Source organism: Aquila chrysaetos, chromosome 24, assembly GCF_900496995.4.
Source record: "Aquila chrysaetos chrysaetos chromosome 24, bAquChr1.4, whole genome shotgun sequence".
NCBI lineage: Eukaryota > Metazoa > Chordata > Aves > Accipitriformes > Accipitridae > Aquila > Aquila chrysaetos.
In genome coordinates, this window is record NC_044027.1 from 1,057,776 (window position 1) to 1,082,620 (window position 24,845).

The 24,845-nt window shown below is 46.7% G+C and overlaps 1 long non-coding RNA gene across 1 annotated transcript in view; it reads right to left on the reverse strand.

Moving 5' to 3' along the window:
* Nucleotides 1–24,845, reverse strand: part of LOC115334867 — a 77,580-nt gene that overhangs the window by 2,534 nt on the left and 50,201 nt on the right. The window lies entirely within an intron of this gene.

Genomic DNA, 24,845 nt, shown 5'->3' on the forward strand with positions numbered 1-24,845 from the left:
TCCTTTTTCTCATGAAATTAATCAAAGGCTTGTATTCTAAATTATTCAGGAACTGAATGAAGCCTGCTTTCTATGGCTTGCAGCAAGAAAACTCCTATTTCTTTCATGTGCCAGCAATACAGCAATTCAACTTTTCCAAGGGGGAAAATACCAGAAAGCAGAGGCGAACCGCAGCCTGTGGTGCTGGCACGGGCAGCAAGTCGCCGCTGCACCCTGGTATCACAGCTGGGGCTGAGCATCCCCTGCCTGACAGGTCCACGCACGTCCTCCAACTACCTGGAAGGAACGGCAGCACCAGACAAGAGGCTTCAAACCACCAACGCTCAGATGCAACATCTAAACAGAGGTGGCCTAATTTCCAGAGAAGTTGGGCTCCTGCAGCAATCGCTCAGTTCAGTTTGATTTATCATTGCCAGCTGCAGTTATGGGGCTGAACAGCGTGGCTTCTCCTTTCATGACACTCTAGGAGAGGTGAAACAGTGGCTGTGGGGGCCACAAGCTTGGGGTGCTTTGAGATCTACAGAGACAGGGCAAAGATATACTGCTATAATCCAGAGCAGGATCTTGCCCTTAAAATGCAATGATCTGTGCCTGGGCCTTGGCCAGCAGGATTGCAGCATGGTGCTGGTGTGCCACCAGCAAGAGCATGGGGCTCTTGAGCAACCTCGTGCCAAGAAGCAGCATTCCCTTCTGCTCCTCCCGACTTCAGCCGCCCATCCTGTGCAGCTCCTTTCTTTGCCAAGAACCTGTCTGGGCTTCCACGTTTCCTTTGGGATATGCTAATAATTCAAGCAAGGCAGAGGGACACATGCCTGCAAAAGTTTAGGGGTAATTTACTATACAAAACCAGATAATTAGGGACCTGAAGTCCATGGGGATCTTTCCTTGGCTATAACGGGCCACGCTTCAAGCCCACAGTGCCTGTCTGCTCCTCTGGGAACCACTCGTCTTGAGAAACTTCAGACCATTTAGGAGCATCAAAAGCTCAAAGCACCCCGCGTCTTCCATTGCGAGCTTGAAAGGTACATTTTCTTCACCAAAAAAAAGTGGATCTCTCATGAATATCCCACCTGGTTTTGAGCCCTGAATGCTGCTCAAAGTCTACATCAGTGGGGCTTTGGGGCTGGCGAGCTCAGGCTGTTCCCCAAGTGTTTCCCTTAACCTGCCCAGCACCACCCTGCGCCGGACACTTCTGCTGTCCTTGCCTTCATCTCCTTTCACACAATATGTTTGTGTAATTTCAAAGGGTTTGATTTGCATTTGGTCCCCACCGGTGCTGGTGTTCATATGGCTGGCCAAAGCCCCGTCTCCTACTGCAGTGGAGCTGCAGGAGAAACCTGATCACAGGCTTGGCGAGGTTTTGAAGTGCTTTATCAACACTTGCTCTTCTCAGCTCCTGGATGTGCATAAGGCTCTTGCTGGATTCAGAGTTCAGCCCCTTTGAAGTTTTCACCTCCAGGCTTATTTTTTTCAGCAGAAAATTCTCTCTTTCACCACTTGTGGAGGAGCCATATGGAAAGTCTCACTGCAAGGGAGACACTCACTAAGAGCTGCATATGAATTTCCTGAGATCCTTTTATTTTTCTTATCTAAAATTCTTTCTTCTTTCTCTGAGCAGCCACTACTTGCAACCTCCCAGGAGTCGTCTTTCGCCTCTGACTCTTGCCCAGCATCATTGAGGATTTTAGTGACTCCACTAAGTACAACCAGCGAGAGCTCCGGTTTAGATTCTGGGCCTCTGGAGATGAGGTTTTTGTAACACGCAGAACATCACCACTCTCTGTCACATGGGCTCTGGGAAACCTTCAGAGCTCACTGACTCTGTCCCCTCCAGACTGACAAATCCTGTTCTCAGGGAAATAAATTACCAGTACTTGGCACAAAAAGGAGACCCAAAGGGGTCTGACAGTTCATTAACCGCACCCAAGAAAATGTCCTCATCTGCCCTTTACTCTTCAGGCTTTAGTTTGGAAGTCAGTCTTTGTTACCAAATAATATGGGCAAATTAACAGAAAACTCTATTTTCTGGCTGTTGCACTACGCAGTGGGTTGTCAGCCACTAGCACTTACAGAAATGCATCCCAAAGCACACCAGCCTCGCATCAAGGGAAGGGGCAATGTTTGTTAGAAAGCATTCCCAGCGAGCAGTTGGATGGAACAGCGACAAATTCAGTAAGAAAACCTTAAGAGTAAACAGAAAGCATTAGTCATGGCTTCGGGAGCCAGCAGCTGCGTTGGCAGAATACAGTCAAGTTTCAATCTCTTGTATTGTTAATCAGCTCCAAAATTCATAGACAAAGAAAGTAATAATAATTAAAACCAAAACCAAACCCTTGATTAAAGCATGCGTTGCTGCACAGCAAAGTTCAGCATAAACCAAACAGCTTTGCAGGGCACCGTCCTAATGCATCGAAGCATCCAGTGCCGCGCTGTGGTACAGATACAGGAAGTCTTCTAATGATGAAACAAGCATTAGGAGCATCATTGTTAATCAGGTTTTATGGATTTACGAAACAAATATACACACTTATCTTGTTTAATATTATTTTCCAGTTGGAACCTTATTTTAATACAGATGCCCTGAAATCATACCATTCATAAATAATGCAAGCAATAAAACCTTTCTCTTATCCCCTAGCGCACACAAATGTGCTTAAATGTGGATTTAAGCAAAAAATGGTAGAACTTTGGGTTTAAAAAACAAAAGCATGTACAAAATACCAGCCACTCTGAGACCTGGTGGCAAGCTGAGAAAGTCAGTGCAGCTTCCAGGCTCCAAGTCACAAATGAGAGTTTATTTTTAAGGAGAGAATTCACGCCCTTGGTTTTGTGGTTAGATTTATATCACTGGGTCATATTTGGTTTATTTGGACATGGGGCATGGATATATGATCAAACTGGCAGTGGAAGCACACGCACCCTCGCCAGGTGTCTTCACCTCGTAGAGCTTCACCGGGGCCACGGGGACTCACAGGGGTTATCATCCCCCTTTGCCCACAGAGTTTGCACAGGTTTCAGAAAGGCCCCCCCATTCACCAGCGAAATGCTCTTTGGAGGATGGTGGCATGAGAGCGAGCTGCTGGAGGAGCTGCTGCAGACAGATGGAGCTGGACGCTCAGCACGGGCAGTACTCCGGCTGTGTTAAAACCTGCCAGCGCTTCAGTTCATTTGCTATGCATCTTCTACATAATTCATATCCCAGAGACTTCTGAAAATCAGGAACAATAAAAAAGGCAGCAAAATCGGTACTTTTGGTCTGGTTTTCACAAGGCAAAACACACCTAGAAGAAAAACATGGTCTCCCTCTGCTGAATTTGGCCAAATCTAACCATGGGCAGAACTGCATTTCCAACCAGTAAGAGGCAACCGCCTTTTTCCTTTGAAATCTTCAGAAGAATCAATGTGTCTTTTGTGCTCAGAAGCCTGGGACTAATGGGGAGAAGGAATGAAAAGAATCTATGACCTGTGGGGCATTTTGCAGGCACAGAAAGGGCTTAGAGCAGGCACAGGCAGAAATGCCCGTTAGGTTCCCTGCAGCCTGATCTCCTGCCTTGGTGCTTCCCCTGCTGCACATTTCCTGGTATTTTCCCGAAGTTTCTCCAGCCAACTTTCAGGTTCTAAGCAATGATCCCTCCACTGCTGCTTTGTGGAGATCACCACCTACGAGAACATGCTTTAAAGGCTTTTTTCTTGCTGTTCAGAGCACACGCTCTGTGTTTGGAGTTACCGAGGGCACGAGGCCCAGAGGTCTGGCGGCAGCAGGTCCCGCTGCAACTCCGGCTGCCACACTCCTCCTCCTTCCTTAGGCATGCTGGAATATGTTCTTATGAAATGCATTATGCCCCGAATGTGAGAAGCTTGTGCCCTTCTGCAGCCAAGAAAGGCGGTTTCCCTGCCAGGGCAGCCCGGCCATGACTCCCGCAGGCTGGAGATGCCCTGTGCTGCAGCACGGCCCTGCAGCCCCCAGAAACGCAGGAGACGTGGAGTTGGAAGAATCTGAGAATTCAGGTAAATTGCTCTGGGGGCTTGGTACAAACCCCGCAGTGTTAGAGTAACTGGCTTTAGAGTAACAGACTTTCCCAGGCTTGCGGCTGAACACCAGCCTGGGGAGGTAAGCACAAAAAAATCTGTTTTTCCAGCACACACCACCTGCAGCCCATCTCTCCTCCTGCCAGCTGGACAGGGTACGGCGCTCCATTGCCTTCCAGGTGAGACAGCAGACAGCAGCGACAGAAGCCTTTAGACCTGCTGGCACCACGGCTGAAATGCCAGCGGCAGCCTGGGCTGCAGCTCGCTGCTCCCCCTGCCCCAGACCCTGACCCAGCCGAACAAAACCCCGCTGCATTGCCCGCTGCTTCCAAGCCCGAGCTCCCGGCTCTGCCAGGCTGTACCCCATGTGTGTCCCTAGCTTTGCCTCCTTTGCACCCCGCTGCGATATGTGCCTGCTTTCTTTCACGTGCCGACGGACCCTACGTGCTTGCTTTCCGCCCACCGCCCACGTGTGATTGCACGCGTGAAATTAAATCTATACGTGAATACAAGTACGTACGTCGTCCTCCCATCATTCCTTCCATCCCGCCCCGGCGCCACATCTCCCCTTTCAATCCACGCAGCTCCTACCCCTGCACACGCCTGTTTGGGTGGGAGGCAGGCGAATGCAAGAGGCTGCAGAGAGATGAGAGCCTGATGTTCAGGAAGCCGACGCTGACAAACCGCACAGTCATCACTCCCAGCAGCCGCCTGCTCAGCCAGCAAACAAGGGAAGAAAATAGGCTCAGTGGCTCGAATAAGCCCCAGAGCCTGCATTTGAATTTACAATGAGCTGCTCAGTGGAGCTCAATCTGTCAAGCACCATGTCCCATTAAGATGAAAATTTGAAGGTCTCAATAGAGCAGATAGATAACCTCTTTTATTCTCTTTTATTAGAGGATGCTTGTGAGGCTGGCAGGTCAGGCTGGCTCCAACAGGCCTTCCACTATTGCAAATGCTTCCCCAACAGAAGCTGCTGTTTCAATGGCCGGGTACTCCTTTTCTTGCTTGTTTGTTTGTCTCTTGGGCTTTTATTAATTCTCAGCTCATCACATTTGCATGTGCTTATGCCAGTGCCTCAGTCCCGGGGCTCCTCGTCTGCATGATGCCACTCGGCGCAGGGTGTGCCGGATTAAAGCCCCCCATGCTGTGCTCGCGGGGAGGTGTCAGCACCAACCCGGCTCTGCCCAGATCTTGCCCGCGCTTCGTGGGAGACCTGGGCAACGCTGCCCCAGCAGAACAGGCAAGTAGTGGTGGGGCTGTGGCTTTGAACAAGCAGAGAAGGAGAAAATGGGAACATCTGGGTTATAAATCACCTCCCGCCCAGCGGTCTGCTGGGGCTGAGCACTCAGAGCCTTGGTTTTACCCAGAGCTCCTGACAGCTTCTTTGTCACCCCTGAAAATCCAGCCCTGAGTGAATGCAACTCCCTGCCAAAAAGCAGGAAAAAACTCACTTTGCTGTTTCCCTTCGTCATTACAAGAAACAAAATGCTTTACCTCTCCCTGGCTCAGCAGCAGGTTGTACCGGCGCAGCTTTGAGAAGGAGCTGCCTTGTTCCCGGTTCAGAGGTGCCACTGGTGGCAGCTCCTGTGGAAAATTCTGCATTAGAAAAGGATGCCTTTCCCAGTGTCAGTGAGCCAGAAGATGTGTGCTCCTTTTCTGCAAACCTATTAACCCTTTCCTACTGCTCACCCAGGAGTAACGGGGATGTGCTCCTTACTCCTTCCCTGCCATGTGTTTTGGCTATTGCAAGCAGTGAATATTTGCAAAGCATTCGGTGTTTGTTGAAATATTCTCTCTGGATCAAAGCTCAATATTTCTTGGCTTCTCTACGCTTTCTGAGCTGCCTTCTGCTCACTGTTATATATTTGCCTTTCTCTCCTAGGTTGTTAATAGGACTGAACAGCTTTTGTTTATTGGTTGGGCTTCCCTTCCCGTACAACCCACCAAAGCGCTTTGGCCTCTCTCATACCTTTCCTGTCTCCTCTCGACCAACGTGCAGCTGGGATGAAAGAAACCAGCAGGCAATTTCCCTTTCTTGGCATTAGATTTACTGGAGTGTTTTAAAACACCAACAAACTATCTTTATGGCAAGAATGTTGACACTTTAAAAGCCAGGTTCTTTGAAAAAACCCCCACCTTGTTCTTCTTGTTCTGCTTTCTGCAACGCGGGAGAACCGTTCTGCTTAATATTAAAAAAGTCCATAGTACCGAGCTATTTTCTTAGCCAAAATCCTGGTGCTCAGGTATCAAAGCCACCTAAACAAAGTGAGGTTTTTCCTTTAATGCAGTGTTGTCTTGATAACAGTACGGGGACCTCAGAAACACTCTCCCTCCCCTCCCGCAGCACTGTCAGAGTGAACACCAGGACCTGCCACCAAATCCCGAGGGACATCATGCTGCGCTTGCTGCCTGACCCCCGGGAGAGGAGGAGACCCCGCCGCTGCGGAGGAGACTTGGTCTCTCCCCCGAGGGAGGACAACAGCTCTCCGGGGGCTTCCCCACCACCTTACCCTGCCTGGAAACGTGCTGCTGCCTTGCATTTTTAGCGGAAAAATGATGTGGCCTTGCCAGCAGCTGCCAGTTCTTTTTATTGAATTTAGAATCAATAGTGCATCAAGTGGCTTGGGATGTTATTAATCAGAAAATTGGCATGAAGGACCAGTGAGCCCACTCTTTTCTTGCGGAGCGGCTGTACATAGTTCTGGGTAGTGCTAATTACTCCTTGGGACCTGCCTTTCAACTGCGTTATAGACAAGGCAAACTACTGCCTACCGGCAGTGCAAAGCCCAGCTGCTCCTGGTTATTTTCCTGTCATTGTGATTGTAACCTGCGGCAAAATACTCTATTGCATTTCCTCAAACCCAGAAGAAAGGATGTGAAAGTTGGGGAAAAAAGGCAGACATATTTTGGGTCAAAAGCCACTAAAGAAATATGGGGCATCCTGCCAATCCTGGGAGTAATATACAACAGCTTCTCCTGATGCTGTTATTTCCCAGGTTCTTAAGGTTATATATATATATATATATATATATCCAGGCTATAGGCACCAACTGTCTTTCATCTTCCAGATGCTCTCTGGGTCTCGCTGGACAGCATGATGAACTGCAATGTTCAGATCCTGAAGCTGCCTGAAAACTGGGCTGGTAATTGCACAACCCCTAACGAGGTCTGCCCGGTGTACCCGTGGGTACCCGCAGCCCACCTCCTGAAGGCAGTACAGGACCTGATGTACAGAAACTGGCTGTTTTCATGGAAACTAGTTAATCATATTCAGAGCATTTAAACTAACTTGTATAGTACCTACTTGTCACCTCCATCCCAGCTCCCTAAAATGCATCAGCATGGCTCACAAGCAAGTTGCATGTGTGCAGCACTAGGGTTCATTATATGCAGGTCTGCGACAGGTAAGATACTCAACTCTTAGAAGACTTTCCATGAACCATTTTCAAAGATTTGAAACCTCTTCATTTCTTTTTCACTTACCGTTTATAAAAAAGTCACTGTTTGCAGGACCTGTTCAGGGTCAACAGATTTAGTAGTGTCTCTATAAAAATAACACAGAATTTCTGAGCCTCTGAATTCGTGCCGTACACAGCGTACCGCAGAAAGGAAAATAACTCCAAAAGTATTAGAACATACTTTAATAAGCTCAGGTCTCCTGCCTGTGACCCTGAAAGTGTGTTTATCTTTGGGCTTGTCTTGAGCAATCGTTATTCCACCACCACCTTAGGATAAGCACGAATGCATGAATTTACAGCTGCAAATCCCATTTGACTGCATGTAATCTAGTGGTTTTCCATGGCAAAAAGGTTTGAAATTCTGCACCTGTCTTGCTTTTGCAGAGATGGGATTATGTTCTTATATAATTATTGTATCATTGTGTCTAATTGGATTTCCAATGCCATTTATTTCATCATGAGGCTAACCTGGAAGTAACCTCCGAATGAATTTATTAATCCTAATGAGTTAGTAAATTTGCATCTAATAAACACCAAAAGGAATGGAGACAAACATACTGTTACCTCCACTGAAAGGATTGTTAGGTGTATAAATGATGAATCTTCCCCAAATCATCCCTCCAGCTCTCACCTATCTCTCCATAGCCATAGGGATTAGGTTTGTCATCACAGGACCTCCAAATTATCAAATCATTGCTTTCCTGCAGCCTTCCTGGTCTCCTGAGAGAACCTCTGGTCTCCTCCCAGGTTCTTCCTCATTCCCAACACATTATGGAGTTTTTCTGCTCTTGTGAAAAAAGATGTAGAAAACATTCACAAAACTATGGAAAATGTGTGCATCAAGGTATAATTAAACAGCAACAGATAGGACGTTTGTGTAGCTCAACTGTTAAAAAGAGGAGCGAGCGATACAGCACGGGCACTGGTAGCCTGGATCTGTAGCAAACAACCTGTCGCTTATGAAATGTGCAGTGTATGTGCATTCTGTGTGAAATTGCTTATTCCACACGTTGCTCAGGCTGGGTTGCTGGTGGATATGGTGACTGTGCGTGTGTTGTACCACGGAATGACACCCACTGCCGGGTGTCTGTAAAACGGGAATGAGTAAACCTCAAAAAAAATACAAAGTTTGTGCTTGCAAGTCCCCCAAACCAGCAGCTTTTTTAGATCAAAAAGAAGAAAATTAAATATTGTGTAATATTGAGTATCTGTCAGGGAAAGTTTTGGGGACAGAAAGCGCTGCTGGAACCCGGGGCTGGGCACAGGTGAAGTTTGCAATCGGGCCTTGCCCATGCTACACCCGCGCGTCAGGCTCGGGATGTCGCTGTCCTGGACTCCTGCCCACATCCTCCTCTGGTCCTTCACCTCCGCTTGGAATATTTAGAAAGAATAAAAAAACCCTGACCTTTCTAGCAGCTATATGATGGTACCAAGATCCCTTTTAATCTCCCTTCATTCCTACATTACAAATAGTTTTAATGTTAAACGTAACAGTTTATTGCTATTCTCATTCAAATAAGCCATTCTGCCGCCTGCCCAAGCTCTCTCCTTTCTGCCAGCCTGGCAGGAGCGGTGAGGAAGCCAAATGAACGCAGAGGTGAGCCAGGGGAAGAAGCAGCACTGATGGAAAAGTTGCCGAAAGCACTCCTAAAAATGAGTCTGTCTCCTGATTTTCCCTTCCCCCTTGTACACTCAGTCAGCTAAATCTGTTCCTTGCTGCAGCGGACAGCCTTTCCAATCCATCCCACCCCTCCGTCCCAGCCCCGGCAGCACCGACACCACTAAAAAGGGCTCCAGTGCAGAAGACAGGTCCCTGAGAGCAGCACGTCAGGCTGGGGCTACATCAGAGGGGAGTGGGATGGATTTCCTAACGTTAACATTCAAGCTAGTGTGCTGCACAGTGGGCATTTTGGGGGGTAAAACTTAGGTGTTGTACCATAAAATCTCAGTACCATAGTTCTACCTGCTCTGGAAAAGGCAGCTATAGATACCAGAGTCATTTGTAATTAAAATGTGTGATCTTCTCAAATGCATGACTTAGTTTTTTACGCAAATCCATATTCTGCAATTTGTAGGCCGTTCCCATTTTAGGATTATACTGGCAGATCAAACGCATGGCAGTGAAGCCCTGTGATCAGTGCTATTGCAATTTCAGATGCTTTAGATCTCTCGTCTTCACTTAAGTTTATTTATTTATTCATGATGATGTCTTCTCCTGGCAAGCTCTTGACCCTCCTGTTTCATGGCTTGCAGCAAAACTTCATCAACAATGACTGCTTTTAGTTAAAAATCTCACCATCAAGTGGTATTGAGATCAAGCTCTTCTTGAATTCACATCTCTCCACGGACTGTGATTTTTCTCTCTGCTGCTGCATTATGTGATTTTTCATATTGCTTCCAAGAAATGGGGCTGTTACGTGGTCAGCCTCATAGCTCCGCTGCATATCTGAGAGTCGATTCCTCATCCCTGCTGCTGCTGTGGCTTCTTCCTCTGATTTTTAATCAAGAGTCCAGACATCCTTGGTTTAAGATAGATCTAGGGGCCATAAATGGAAACCTGCTGCCCCCACAATAGGAATTGGCATGCAAAATATATTTTTAAATTATGGAATTTGATTCAATTGTCACATGCCTTAGATAGGAAACTACTTCAACTTCTCATCCACTGGCTTCATGTTTCCCAGCGCGCAGCAGAGCCCAGCTGGGACAGGAGGAGAGGGGCTGACTCGACAGACACCCCGGCACCTGAATTGGGGTCCCTGAGCTGGGCTCTGCCCCCCCCGGCGGTGCCACCCACCTCCAGCCAGGCTCCAGCAGTGTCTGCGCTGCTGGGGACCCCCACTGTACTGGGGGGGTGGGAAGGGGGCGGCTGGAGCAAGGGGAAAGATGACCAAAGCAGCTAGAGAAAGAGATGCAGGGAGATGGGGGAACACTGGGAGTTTTCTGCAGCACCCGAAGGTGCCTGGGAGCTGGGGCTGGAAGGGCTGGAGCGGGGGACAGCCAGGGTGCCTCAGCCACCCTTCTTGTAGGTCCCTTCCAGCTGAAATATTCTATTCTGTTCTGTTCTGTTCTGTTTTATTCTGTTTCCCAGTGGTTGGACAGGAGGGAGACAGAGGGAGCAGCCTACAGCCTCAGCCCCAGGGGTCCAGGGTACATTTTCCCTTTTTTACAAGAATCTGGTTGCTACTTTGGATTCTTACAAAAGTACAGAAAAAATTTAGAGAGATACTATGGATACAAGACAAAGCATGCCCAGCCTTGCACTAAAAAGCCTGCTGTTTTACAGCAGCTATTCATTTGTAGCCCCTACTATTTATCACCTTGGTATCTGATCACCACGTAGCAGTGTACTAAAGATGCAATTAGCATTCTCACAGATATTATCTATAGCAATACACAGTCATAAAAGCCAAGAAGTGGAGAAGGCAGCATCCAGTACAGCTCCCACTCTGCTTTCTGCCCAGACTATAGATTTGCTTTATACACTGGAATTTCTGACAACCACAAATAATTGGTGTTTCAGTTTAATCTAAAATATAGCAATGTCTCCTAGCATCAAATAAGACGTTGGTTCACATCCTCGTGTATAAACACCACTTCTTATTGCTTTTTCCTTGCAGGTTCCCCATACAAACACTGACCCGCTTCAAACCTGTTGAAATTACAACAGCCCCAGAATCACGTTATGGAGAGGTATGATTGCCTGTTATTTACCTGCCAGGAGACCTGTAATCAGATCTGTTGTTTACCCGGCTAACAAAGAGACCTGTAATCAAGTCTACAATTTCAGCGCCTGTTTTGCTAGGTGGGGACCCAGGCTGGGTATGAGGTCCAGGGAGGTGGGGGGGCTGGTGGGGAAGTGCCAGGGTCTCTGAGTGCGGAGCAGGATTTCGCCCCCGGGGTGCTCAGCTCCTCTCTGGCTCAGGGGCAGGTGCTGGAGGGGCTGGGGGCAGGAGGGGGAGAGGAGCCCGCCAGACCCACAACGGACTATACCTTCCTGCAAGAGACCCAAGAGCTATTGCTCAAGATTTTAGGTACATTGTGCCACACAGTTTTCATCCAGGCCTGTTTGGGGAAGATGAGCGTTGGCACCATGTCAAAGATGACTTTAATCTCATTATGAATATTCATTTGTTCATGTTCCGTGACAGTTTTCCTTGGAGTCTCAGTGCGGCTGTGGCCACAGCAGGCCGGAGCTGGGCTATTTCCCTGCGGTACTTCTGGCTCCAAATGCACGGAAACAACAGTGGGGGAAACTCTACCATTCAGCAAGTTTATGGGCAATGCAATTTATTTTATGATCAAATTACACCAGGGTAATGCTGCCTTTTGCATCAGACAATTCAGTTCTAGTAATTGCTACCCTGGGGGTCTCTCCTCTTCTCTGTATACCCAGCCCATTTATAACACTAATGGTAGCAATGTGTGAGCAGAGGGAGGATAATAGACCTTAAATAGCAGCAACATCTTGCTGGAGGAAAGAGAGTGCTTTGTCTTTATATTTCCAAGACTTGTTGAGCCTTATGAGGTGCATGCCTCTCTCAGTGAGCTGTGAAACAACACAAAAAGTTGATGCCATGTGAACTGCTTTCTGATCAGACTGATCAGACTGCTTTCGCAGTGTGCCTCCTCCAACTCTGCTGCCTCAAGATGTGATCTGTTTCCACACACAAACGCTTTGCACCTGCATTAGCCTCTGCACAGATTGGTATGTGCATGCATGTGCATACATCCACTGACCAAAGAGACGAGTTTGCATGCATATAGGTTGCACAGAACCGAGGAAAACCTGCAAAGAACTGGAAAAAAAAAAGTCTTTTGTTTGTGAAATGTAGCCAACTGATTTTCCAAATGCACTAGGTAGGAAAGGTTAAAGTACTCTGCTAGGTAAAAATTCTGAATATTTCCAAAATACAGAAAGGCAGACAACCCAAGTGGAACATAGTTATATGGAATAATCTCTTTGGTTGCCTATGGTAAGCAATAAGGCTACTGTAAGTCCCTCAGATGTCTGAACTTGTTCTATTTTTATGGCAATTATGAAATTGGAAATGAAAATTCTTCATTCGTACGCAATTTTTGGTGCCTGTTCCCCAGCTGGCCCTTGTTCCCTGTGATCTCTGCTGCAATGTCCCTTATGATCTTAACTGAGTTGGGCAGGATGGATCGAGTTTGTTACTGCGCGAGGCAGAAAGTGCAAAGCAGGACAGAGTCTCAGAGGCACTAACAGCCCCGCCGGGAGGTCTCTGCCGGCTTTTTTATACCACCCCTCCCCTCCTTCCTTTTACTCGCTATTGTATTTGCAACCAACTCATAATATGATTTTGCTCTGGACTATGATTCAAATGAGGTAAGGCCTTGGATTGCCTCTTTTTTGGTACATTTAACAAAATACTTGTGTATAAAATCAAGCTCCCCTCTCAAGCAGCAAAATGAGGTGAATATGGCTCAGCATTTCTTTTCATCTTACAGATAAGAAGAGCTGAAATGTCACAGAAACATGTTGTTAAGAATGAAAATCTTTTCACAGCCTTCCTTGACTTTTTTAAAAAAGGTGGAAATAAGTGTGGGATTTGAGCATGGTATTGCTAAAAATCATATGCTTGTAATTAATCAAAAGGAATACAAAAGTAGCTCCAACTTGAAAATCCATACAAGCATTCATTATCATGAGATCTCTAAGTCTCAAACTCCATTTAGATTTGCAATTCTCAAGTAAGCTGTGATAGATCAAAACAGGGGCTAAAGTCAGCCAAACTGGTGAACCTGAATAAACAACTCTGGGGACGGAGGACTGGCGTTACGGTCTGTGTGTGTTCAGCTACATCCCCCAGCTGGGGCTCACAGCCCCTCTCTGAGCACAAATAAACCGGCGAACAGTGGCACTGGGTCCAGCCATTAACAGCACCTGCCTTTGTTCTGAGATCTTTGCAAAATCCTTATCTGTCCACTCTGCTGATGCCTTTACCACCCTCACGGCTGTACCTGGGACCGTCAGCAGGGACGGCTGTGGGTGCAGCTCTTTGGCGGCGCGGTTTGCTCTGTGCCCAGCTCTGTGCCAAAGCCTGGCCACGCGAGCAGCGGGCGCGGGAAAGCTGCTGAAGTCACCGCGCACCGGGGGAGAGCACAGGTCACTGGCTGCGAAGGTTTTCTGCCACGGTAGCATGGCGACAGTTTTAGCGTCTAATTAATACCATCCTCGGGAGAACAGGACTGAGCTGAATGCCAAGGTTGCTGGCCACAGAGAGAGGATGAATAAGAGCTGTCAAATTCAAGTAATCAAGGAGGACAGAAATGAAAACCGTGCTGGGTGGACAAAGTCAGCAATAGCTTGGCCTGAATTGCATTTAACTCCCCAGAATGAGATACTCAAATTCCAACACTGGGAATAGCAAATGTCTGCTCCCCCTCGAAGGTGCCACCGCTTGCTCTGAGCTGCACCCGCAGCCCTGGCAGCAGGGCAGACCCTGGGGGGCTGTGGTTTGGGAGATGTAGGTCTGAGCGGTACCTGCCCGAGCCGACCACGTGCGGGAATTTCTGGTGCCGAGTAGTGTGTTCAGCCGTAACTTTAACCCCTCTGTTCTTCCCTTTCCATATCTCTGAAATGAAGATGGCATTTGCTTTGCTCAGAGGTGACCGGCAAGCTCTGCAGTTAATGCCCGGGGAGCGCTGCCTGGTGAAGGTCAAAGCCTCAGCGGCACTGCCATGTTCAGAGCAGATTGATGCCGACCGGGAGGGAGCAGGAGGATGATCTGTCTAGGCTGACACCTGTCAATGGGAAAGAATCTGCACAAACGACACGGCATAATGTATTTTGAAATAATGTCCTCTATTTTGGGGAAAGTCACACTGCAAGCTATGTTGGAAGCAAGTCTTGATCTATTTAAACTGTTTTGCTTGGGGTTTAAAAAGGACAAGAATTTCTTGGTGGGGGGAAAGCAACAGCAAACTTTCAACCAGCTGTATAATTTCCTATAAATATTCCACAGCCCCTGGGATCCCAACACCCTTGCTGAACACGTGGCATCGAGCACTGTGGACCATCTTCTCTGTGTGATGAGGCTAGAAAAGTGGTTAAAGGAGTGCTGGAGGATACCTGGACGCCTGCAAAGATGAAAGGCAGCCCCTCCATGCTGGTGCTGGGCTCTTGACACTGCTGGAGAGCTGGGCTAAAGCAGCCTTTTAACCCTAAGTTAGGTGGACTCCAAGAAGAAGAAATTATTGACTAATTTTTGCCAAGTGCCTCTGTCCCCACCCTTGGAAAGTGGCAGGTAAATGGCAGCAGCAGATACACCATGGAGGCCCGGGGAAGGTGCTTCTCCCAGCCTCTGCCTCATCCCATCCTCGCATTTCACTCACTTCAGCTGACTCCTGGTACGGATCCCCCATGATCGCTGGGGTCCTCCCTGCCTGCTTCCTCTCCTCCATCCCTAACTGGCTTGGTTTTACTCTACCTTTTATGCGTTCTTTCATCTGGGCTGCTTTCCAACCCTTTTTGCTTTGATATGGCCCATTAATGTCAATAAGGTATTTTTGGAAGCACCATTCCTGATGCCTTCAGATCTCTTCTGCTGTCTCTGCTGGCACCTGCAGCGCAGAGCACACATGGCCGCAGACAGAAGGGTTTTGAATGAAACGGAGAAAGCAGCGAGTGCCCTGCACAGCACCCGGCTCCCGGGGATCACACCAGTGGGTTTGCAGGCACGTAAATTAATCCGAGGCTGCCGCATGCCCTTACGCTGCAACGTGACAAAAAGCTACTGCTGGCCACAGAGAGCCTCGCTGCAATTTATTGATTTACTTTTAACACTTCATTCCTCAGCAATAATATAAATCAGCAAGAGAAAAAGAGGAAGAGGAAATAGCTTCCAGCAATGCTGAATGGACTCTCGGTGCTTGCGTGCTGCAACCTTGGTTCTACCCGGCAAGGTTACAGCTCGGAGGAGTTACACTACTATCTCATAGCTCATATTTTTTCCCCTTATTCTTAAAATAGCTTACAGTGGTTAAGACATTTCTATAATATCCCTGGGTGAGCTTCTGGGATGCACTGAATCACGTCAGTTCCTGAGGAAAGTCAGGAGCAGCAGTTCTGCTGGCAGCCGGCCGCCCGCGAGCGCTGCAGGAGCTGGGGGGGCCGGGGGCCGCCCCGGAGCAGGGCAGAGGGGCTGTGGTCTGGGCACACGCGGTCCCCTCCTGCCAGTGCTGTCCCACCCGGCAAAACCCGACCCTGCGCCGGCCGTGGGCACCCTGCGCCACGTTAGCTGGGAGCAGAGGATGGAGACGGGCTTCGGTGGAGTGGCTGAGCCCCGGGGCACAGTCCCTTGGCAGATTTGGTTAGAAACCACTGTCCTCCCAGGAAGGCACTAATGGAGAAGCTCCCGGTTGCTGCAGTTTCCAACACCTGCCCAAAGCGGTGCCCTGGGCTCGGCAACACACTTCTCTCTCACGGAAGGCATAAGGAAAGGCAATCTCCAAACCAGGGTCCTGTCCCTAGCCAGTGACTGCAGAGGAGGGTTAGCCAGGGATGGACGTGTCCTTAACATGCCAATTTACGGGGTATGCAAGAGAAACGCTTCTCAGCAATAATCACCATCACCGAGCCCAGAGAAGGACACGCGTCTGAGCGCAGCTCGGGTCTGGCCGCTCGTCCCTCGCCCAGCTCAGAGCCGCGTCCTGCACAAGAGAGCCTGTCGGCAGCGGAGGAGAGCACCTCTGGGCTGCCCAAATCTCAGCTCGCAGGAGAGGGGAGCGGTGAAAGGACAAGCAGCTGAGCATTTCCTAGCAGAAGAGCTAAAAGTGTTATTTTAAGAATTAAAGTGTTCCCGTTAGAAAAGAGTTTTGAATGATAGTCTCCCAGGTATAAGACACCACAAATAGCATAAAGTAAAATAAAACGGGGCAGAAACGGGTACCTGTTACAACAAAAAATAGAGTATACTTTCTCAGCTGAAATTCCCATTTATCGGCACATACGTAGACCCACGCGCTTTTTCTACAAAATTATTGTTCAGAAAATTATTGATCCACATCTACTCTTAAGTGTATCTCTCATTTTTCTTCTCCTTTCCACTAAACAGTCATACTTGATAAATCTCTGTTATATACTCACTTACACCCTGACACTCACACAGTGCGCGCATGCATACGCACACACACACACGCAGATCCTCTTGTGCCTTTAAACACAACTGCTTTGGTATTTCCATGTGCTCCACACAGGTATTTGGTCTCATCCACCGAAGCCTAAAGAGATTTCCTGAATAAGATGTCAGTCTACTTGTGGAGATGAAGCTAAATATACATCTAATACCTGCCTGAGTTCCCAAGCACTTGGACATGTGGCTTTTTTGGTGCCCAGCCCTTCCTAAAGCATGCGGAAAGCACAACCCTGCTGCTCTGCATCTCAGCTGTGTCCCCATCAGCACGTAGCCTGGCAGGCTGTCTGGGTTTGTACAGAGCACATTTATCTTCTGCGGACAAGCCAAAATAATCATAATTTGCAAATAATTTTTTCAGTCTGCACCTCCTATATACCTGCAAGGGTGGATGTGAGAAGTGGGACATTAATCTCAGCCTTTTGTACCTTTTATCTTCAGGTTAAATGAATGTGGAAACAACATTTTCATTGGCATTTGCTTGTCTGTATAGCCTGTGTCTCAGGTGATGGGGGTTTCTGATTTCAGGAGCTCAAGCAGCCTGAAACCTGCCAGGTCTTAAATTTATTATTGATTCCTTCTACTGTCTCCAGGGACCACTGCAAAAGAGCCAGGCTAAAACCCCTTATTTATGATGCATGGCATTTTCAGCACAGGATGCTGATTGAAGAGGATTTCAGGTATAGCAATTATTCAACCACAAACACACTGATGTTTAACTAATAATCTGTTTTACCATAAAGTCCTCTAATCCCTAAGGATTGGGACATGCAATATATCACTCATAGCACTGGGCCTTATTGGCCTCATTAATATATGAAGTCAAAGATGAGCTAGGTGGGGAAACACACTCCCTGAAGCCTTGCATCCTGGGCAGCCCCTCCGCAGGACAGGGGGTACGGGGAGGAGGACCTGGGCACCCCGGGAGGACAGGACAGGCTTCCTGGCCAGATCCTGACCCTGCTCCATGGACCTGCTAGAATTAGTAGATAGGGAGAGAAATAAAAATACTGGGGATAATCTTAAATGTCTAAACTCAACAAAATTCCTATTTTAGTTTTTGGCAGAGATTCCTTTGGGAAGAATGTCCTTGATCGACATCTGCCATCGAAAGTTCCTGCATTCAGGGGTGAACGTCCTGAGAGGTCTCGCTGCCGGAGGATAATGAGAAGCCAAGATAAGACCATCTTCAGAGTTGACACTGGAAGAGCCCGTGCAAGAAATACCATTACATATGCACTTGCAGATTGTTAAGCACCTTTCAGTATTTTAATGAGCATTTGGATTTTGCAATGAATGTTTTCTATTGTGCTACAAGGTCTTTTAATGGCTGTACTGACAGTGAGACACATGTTCACAGAGGAAACCTCTTTCTAGAGAAACAGGGCCCCATACGAGCAACTTCTACTTGTAACGAATGAATCTGATTAGAGAACTTTTTCGTCCCTTTCATCCCGGGAGGAGGAGGATGAAAAAGGATTAAAATGGAAAGCGAGCCCGGCGCTAGGGATGTGCAGCTTAGCGCATGGGCTCTGGAGGGATCTGAACTGTTCATTCCTCAGAGCATCAGCACACTGTGGAAAAGCAATGAGAGAGGTTTGATTGTGCAGATTTTTATCCCATTTCCATTTAAAGAGAAGTGTGTTCTTTCAGGATTCTTGCAACACTCACTGTACTGATGTTCCTCTAGTTCTCCATCATTTTCCATTTGCCTCTTTTTCCTCCAGTTGTCTGCAAAGAGACAGATCCTTATATTTACACACATTTGTTTGTAGAAATAAATATCAGGATAGGTGTTGCTCTGTAAAATATGACCAGGGAACACACTTTAATCTCTACTAATGATGGTGAATTGCAGATTTTATAGATTAAGGCAACGCGACTGCTTTATAATTGCCTTTTCGTACAAGGATGAACACAAAGCTGTAGCCTCACCACAATGTATTTATTTGTCCTGGGTTAGGTTTGACTTGGAAATGCCATTCTGTTCACTAAATGATTAACAGCTAATGAAATCTTGCAGCCACCTTCTCTGAAAATGACACTTAGAGAAACAAAACTTAGAGAAACAAAACCACTTTTTGCACTTTTCCTTTTGCCATGCGCTTCTGCCTCACTCAGTAAGGGCAAGAGTTACAATCGCTTGCTGCGTTTGCCCTCCTGGGGACACGACGTGGTCCCTGAAGGCAGACACAGGCTTCACGCTAGCACCAGTCCCCAGGGAGCTCTTAATAGAGAAATCTCTTCCAGCCGGCTCAGAGCACCTTCGTCACAGATGAGTGCCACGGCTTCAGTTGGCGGTTGTATTTGTTTATCTTCTCTACAAGTCAGTTCATCACCTGGACGTGGTCAGTTGTGAAGCCGCCATGCTGGAAGCCCATCGGATCTCCAGGTCTCCACAAAAAAGCCCAACACCCTTTTGAATAGACCCTGCAACGTGGGGTGGACCGAGGGAGGTTTATGTCTATCAGGTTTCCTCATCTAGCAAAAGACGGGGTAAAGAATTATGAATGGGAGCATCAACAATCTTCTTCAGTCTTCCACCCACTGTAGGAGCGTCATCCTTCATTGCACAACCATGTTCCAGAGATTTCCCAAACACTGCGGGGAGCAGCTTGGCATTTTGGCCACTGTGAAACAACAGAGCCAGACAGAAGTACCTGGTACGGTTCAGCCCTTTTCAACACAGTGGTGATGCTGAAATGGTTCTGTTTCACCTGAGAATTTGTCAATGACAGTGTGTAGTTTGGGGAGTTTTTTGTCATTCTCCATCTCGGTTGAGCACTCTCCATTGGCAATAGTTTCAACACCAGACCGTGCTGTGAGGGAGAGATAATCTACACATCATTTGCTTTTTTTTCTTTCCTGCCCCAGAATTGTCGTTATTCATCCCAATATGGAAACATGTGGTTTGAAATATAGTAACCCTTTTTCTTTATATACCTGGAGTATGCTTGAAGTCAAATGGCGATACAAAATTTACTTGCTACTGCCACCAAGGATTTTTTCTGGCAAATTATTCAGTTTTATTAAGCACATAAAGACCTACAAAGTTGGTCTTTTAATGTACTTATATAGCCATAAACTTATATCACTGAAATAATTGCATTTTAATGATTTTTTTATCTTCGCATAATTTGTATATTTAACAATCACACCAATAGAAAGAGAAAGGTTCACTGTAGAAGCTTTCTGCTTAGAGATTAGGTACACGCTTATTCCTCATCCCCACACTGCTGATGAAAGCTTGCTAATTCCCTATTATGTGCTCTTAATGGCTTCTGTGAAGATAATCTAGCCGTTACGACGTCTTGCCTGGGTCTGTTACAATGCCTTGGTGCTTTGCACACCAGGTTTGAAATGCTCAGGCTGCTCTAGAAATGCAGGTTCAATCCTATCTGGGCAGATTTGCTCTTCTGAAAACCATCTCCGAGGAAAACTTGTCTGTTGGGAAAAGTGGCTGGAGAACCCTGCTCCCTCGAGCCCTGGGCTGAGGATTCCCATGGGATGCAAGAAGCACACATCTGGACCGCAGTCAGCTAGACCTCTTTTTTACAAAGAAAGAAAAAGAATTATGTCCTAACTTCTTTAGAAAGCATACACAGATCCAAAACTGGTTTGGCTGGTTTTCACCTCATGCTGTCTCTGGTGGACTTTTTGGGTGACTGTTGGGAGCACCCCAAAGCCACAACCTCACGCTGAAGGTTTGTCATCTCCCACAGGCACCCCAGTCCTGCAGGGCTGGTGCTCCTTCAGGCAAAGCCCTGAGAAACTGTCCTCATTACGGTAGGGTCTTGGGTTGTGATAAATACACAGCAGTGTTTTAAACTGCCTAATTAAACCTTTAATTTAGATTCAATAACAGTTTAATAACATTTATATCTATAGATAGATATAAATAAACGAAGAAGTGCTGTTTACTAACAGCATACAGGATACTGTCAAGTGCCACACAATTCACAAAAAAGACCTATGCAACAAATGGTTAATCAAGTTCTCAGCTGAGCATTCCCTGTAATAATTTCTGCTTATTTAGTGAAATCAGAATTACAAATTATTAAACCCAGTTAATAATTAGTTTAAGTGGACATTAATTAGCATTGACTAATAATGAGATTCTTACTACACCCACTTGCTTATCTGAAGACCTTCTCCTGTTTAATGATACAGAAATGAAAGTCGGATGAATCAGTAATATTTACAGCTTATTGAAAAGAATTGCCCAAGTCAGAAGGAATAAATTAGCTGGTAATTCCAGAAAAGCCAAATGTATAATTATCGTGCCATAGGGTGTCTTGTCCTGTATCAAGCTCCTTGCTGCTCCTGCTGCTGTCGGGCAGTGCCGGAGCTCTTCTCCGCTAATGCTGCGTCTGCTGCCGCTAATGAGCTGCAATCAGCACCGCGCGAGAGGGGAATCTCCCCTTTGCGGGCGGCTGCGAGGGGTCTGTGCAGCACTCAGCATCACTGAGGTCCCTTCTTCAGGGCTGGAGGATGAGTTCAGAAAAAACACTCAAGCACCTTTCAGGGCACAGGAGCTGGGAGCACATTCTTAAGTTCCACTGATTTATTTTTTTGAAGTAATTGAGGTCGAGAGGACTCAAGTCTCCCACTGAGCATGTGCTTAAGTGGCGATAAGAATCAGGCCTCCATCTCCCGCTGGCTGTCGGGAGTTTTGCTTTTCCAGAAGCAAAGCTTTATCCATTTGGATGGCTCTCTCTGCTGCATGCTGCTCTCGTAGGAACGGTTCTACCCTGTTTATCCAAGAAGCAACAAATAATCCCCCTCATAGTTAAACTGTAACTGCAAATAAAACAATTAAACACCTTATACAATGAACTACAAAAACTGAATTCCAAATATATCCTTTCTATCTTTGTCATAATTTCAAAGTCTTCACATGTTGGGTTTTGGGGTGGGGCTATTTTTTCTTTTTCCCCTTAGCAAGCTGCAAAATGTTTTAGCACACTTTGAGCATATCCTCTATTAACTTACTATGCACACATTTAATTTTTCTAGGGTTTTTAATTTAATCACTTAGAGTGACGCACAGGTCTCTGCAATCCTTTTCATCTTGGCCCACGGCACATGTGGAAGTAGGACTGCAACACAACATGTTATGGTGAAGTTTCTCCTTTCTGCTTTAGGAATGAATTACATTGCGGCAAGCTATATTTGGAGCTCTCAGGCACAGCTCTCCATCCTGTGGCTTTTGATGTTTTATACGTTTGTCTGAGCTGCCTGCCTGCCATTTGAGCTGGCTTGAAGTTATCAATGTTTTATCACTATTCAAGTATAAAACCAGTTTCTCCAGCCCCTCCCCTTCCAGCAGTTTTCTTCCGAATGCAGTCAGCCTGCACAGAGCCAGAGCCACCGCGCCTGCCTCCCCACGTAACGAGCCTCTTCGTGCCGTGTGGTGTTTGATCAGGTATCAGCTCTCGGCTGTGTCACGTCTTGGGCAGGGCAGATGAAAGCGGCAGCTGTGATGGGATTTAGGCGTGGGAGGGTTAGCGATGACGATGCTTTGAGCTTCTAACGCGCCCGTCATGCAGGGAGCTCCACGTGTCTCGCCATCGCCTGGCCAGCCTTGCAGCCCCTAGAGAGCTGAGGTCTGGTGCGGATGCTGGGTGGGCAGGGAAGCTGGTGGAAGTACGTAAGAGGGATGACTTTCTTTGCCGTGAATTGCTCAATTCCTTGTATTCCTCCCCCACTTGTATGTTTGTTAGTTGCTTGATCCAAGTAAGTTAAAGCTGGTTAAGGCAATTTAGCTGCAGGAATTCAAGCGTAAGCACCCACATAGACAGGCGCGGAACAGGACACCCTCTGGTCAGTGCCACGGTTTTGGTTAAGTACCTATGCTTGGTAAGCTGTGCTGAATTTGGGTGCAACAACTAATCCCAAATATTTGTCTCTCTATAGTAACTGTTGCACATTATTTCAAACTTTGCTAGCGCCTTGAGATGTAGCCCACAGGAAAAGCTTTTCTTGGTCTTCATCTTTGGAACTGGCAACCCTCTCCTGGAACCTGCAGATGCCTGGTGTTACTGCCAGCGTTTGGCTTAGGGCTAGGGAGAAGATGGGGAAAATGTCTTCTGCTGTAAGTAAGGTCTAGCATACTGTAGGCAAAAATGAATTTTCACTGCTTCTTAATGACGATTAGTGATTTTGATACCACTGATCACATGCACTCCCAGAACATTTGATTAATGAGACCATTTCTAAGAAGAAATAATAAGCCCATGGCTAAAATATGACAGGAACAGAGAGATCTGTTTGTACTTCTCTCTCATAACAGGCCCCGACTGTAGAGAAATTCCTACAGGTTGTAAACAAAAGCCTTCTAATGGTTTTCCTCCTTCCGTTTCCCTTTCCCACAAGCTACTTGCATCATTAGAAATCAATGCATTAGCTGTAGATCTCTTGCTTTGGGGCTGCAGGCAGATAATACCAAAGTATTTCTACTCATAACAAAAGTGAATTTCAAAAGCAGTAAAAGGGAATCAGAGATCGACTCCTGCTGATCAACAGGAGCATCTGCTGCCACTGCAAAATTACCACAGGCAGCTCTCTGCAGGGACGGACCTAAGGGCCTGCGCCTGCAAGGACCACGGGCATGGCTGAGCACAGCCCTGTCGTGGTGGGCAGGCAGGTGGCGAGGGTCAAGGCAGAGATGGCCCCAGAACATCAGCTCCACAAGTGCCACCCTCTGCAAGCCTTTTTCCAACATGCCACAACAAACCCCTAAGCTGGTAAAACAGCAGGAGCAGAGGAGAGAGGAAGGTCACAGCTACATTTCTATGTCCTTGTAGCAGTACGGAATTTCTTTGGTTCAATCCCCCTATGTGCTCTCTCTCATCCGAGGGTCCTCAAAGGCTTGTATCAATTCTCATTTAAACTAAGTTATCTATTTTTACACCAGATTTTGTATGAGGAACTTACATTTGGACTTGCAGCAATGACCAACCAGGGAAATATTATTTGTCCTTTCTTGTACCATGATGACAATACAAGCACAGCGGGAATTGTCAATACAATTAGAAGGTGGCAAAAAGTAGTGAAAGAAATGAGTTCATGCCGTGCAGAGGAAACAGCTACCAAAGGTGTACGGAGTCTATAGGTTTATACAAATACATGGGATATGCAAGATTAGGAGGAAAACAGACTCTCCAGGATTGTTATAATTGTGCCTTAATATCATGCTTCTGGGTTTAATCCCATCTCTGGGTAATCAAGGTGGAGAAAGCAAAATGACAATGCCTGGTAGCCGATTATTCCAGATCTGGCTATGTGAGGTTTCTATAACATTCTCTGAAGCCGCCGAGACGAGTGCTGTCAGAGACAGGCACCACTTGAGATGGCCACTTGTTCTGCCCCAGCCCTGCAGCTCTTGTTTCTGGTGAGTGAGAGTGGGCAATAAAGGTGCAATTATGTTGAGACACAAGAAGAAAGAAGATAAATTATGGTCTTGCATTTATATAGCACATTTCATCCCAAACTATTGAGTTAACTGATTGATATACAAATTACATTTTGAGAGATCACTCTATCCATCCCTGACATGCAGATATATATAATGTAATCATTATTTTTTAAAGCAAACTTACTTATTAATGCAAACCCTACAATTGGGGTGAGCTCTTCTGGGCAAAGATGAATCAGAAGTGACAAAACTCCACCATCTCGTGACGAGCACGCTTAAGAATGAATGGAATAATTTAGATACTTAGATCCCTCCAACATGGTAAGTTCAAAGCCAAACAGAAAACGCCTCTCTTCTCTAAGGATTCAAAACAGACTTTGCTAAAATGTAATTAAGCTCTAAGTCCCTTGAAATCAATCCCTTCCAGAAACTAATACCCACCTTGCTGATTAGACAGTGGGTAAGCCAGGGGCAATTAATGAATTAGTATGAAAATTGTTAACCATGAGAGCAACCAGTTTTGATGGGATAATTGCTCTTAGAAAGACTACCTGATGGTTAATATCAGAAGAAGTGATGTATTCAGGAGAGGGGAATCTACTATGTTAACTGTAGCTAATTAGAAGTGACCTAATTCTCATTAATACTATGTTTGATTGGATGCAAACTTGAATCTGGGAGGCTAATTAGGGGCGTCGGCACGTGTTGCCCCAGCCGATGCCAGCTGGGAGGTTTTCTGCTTTATCTCAGACAGGGAAAAGAGGTGGGGAGCTATTCTCA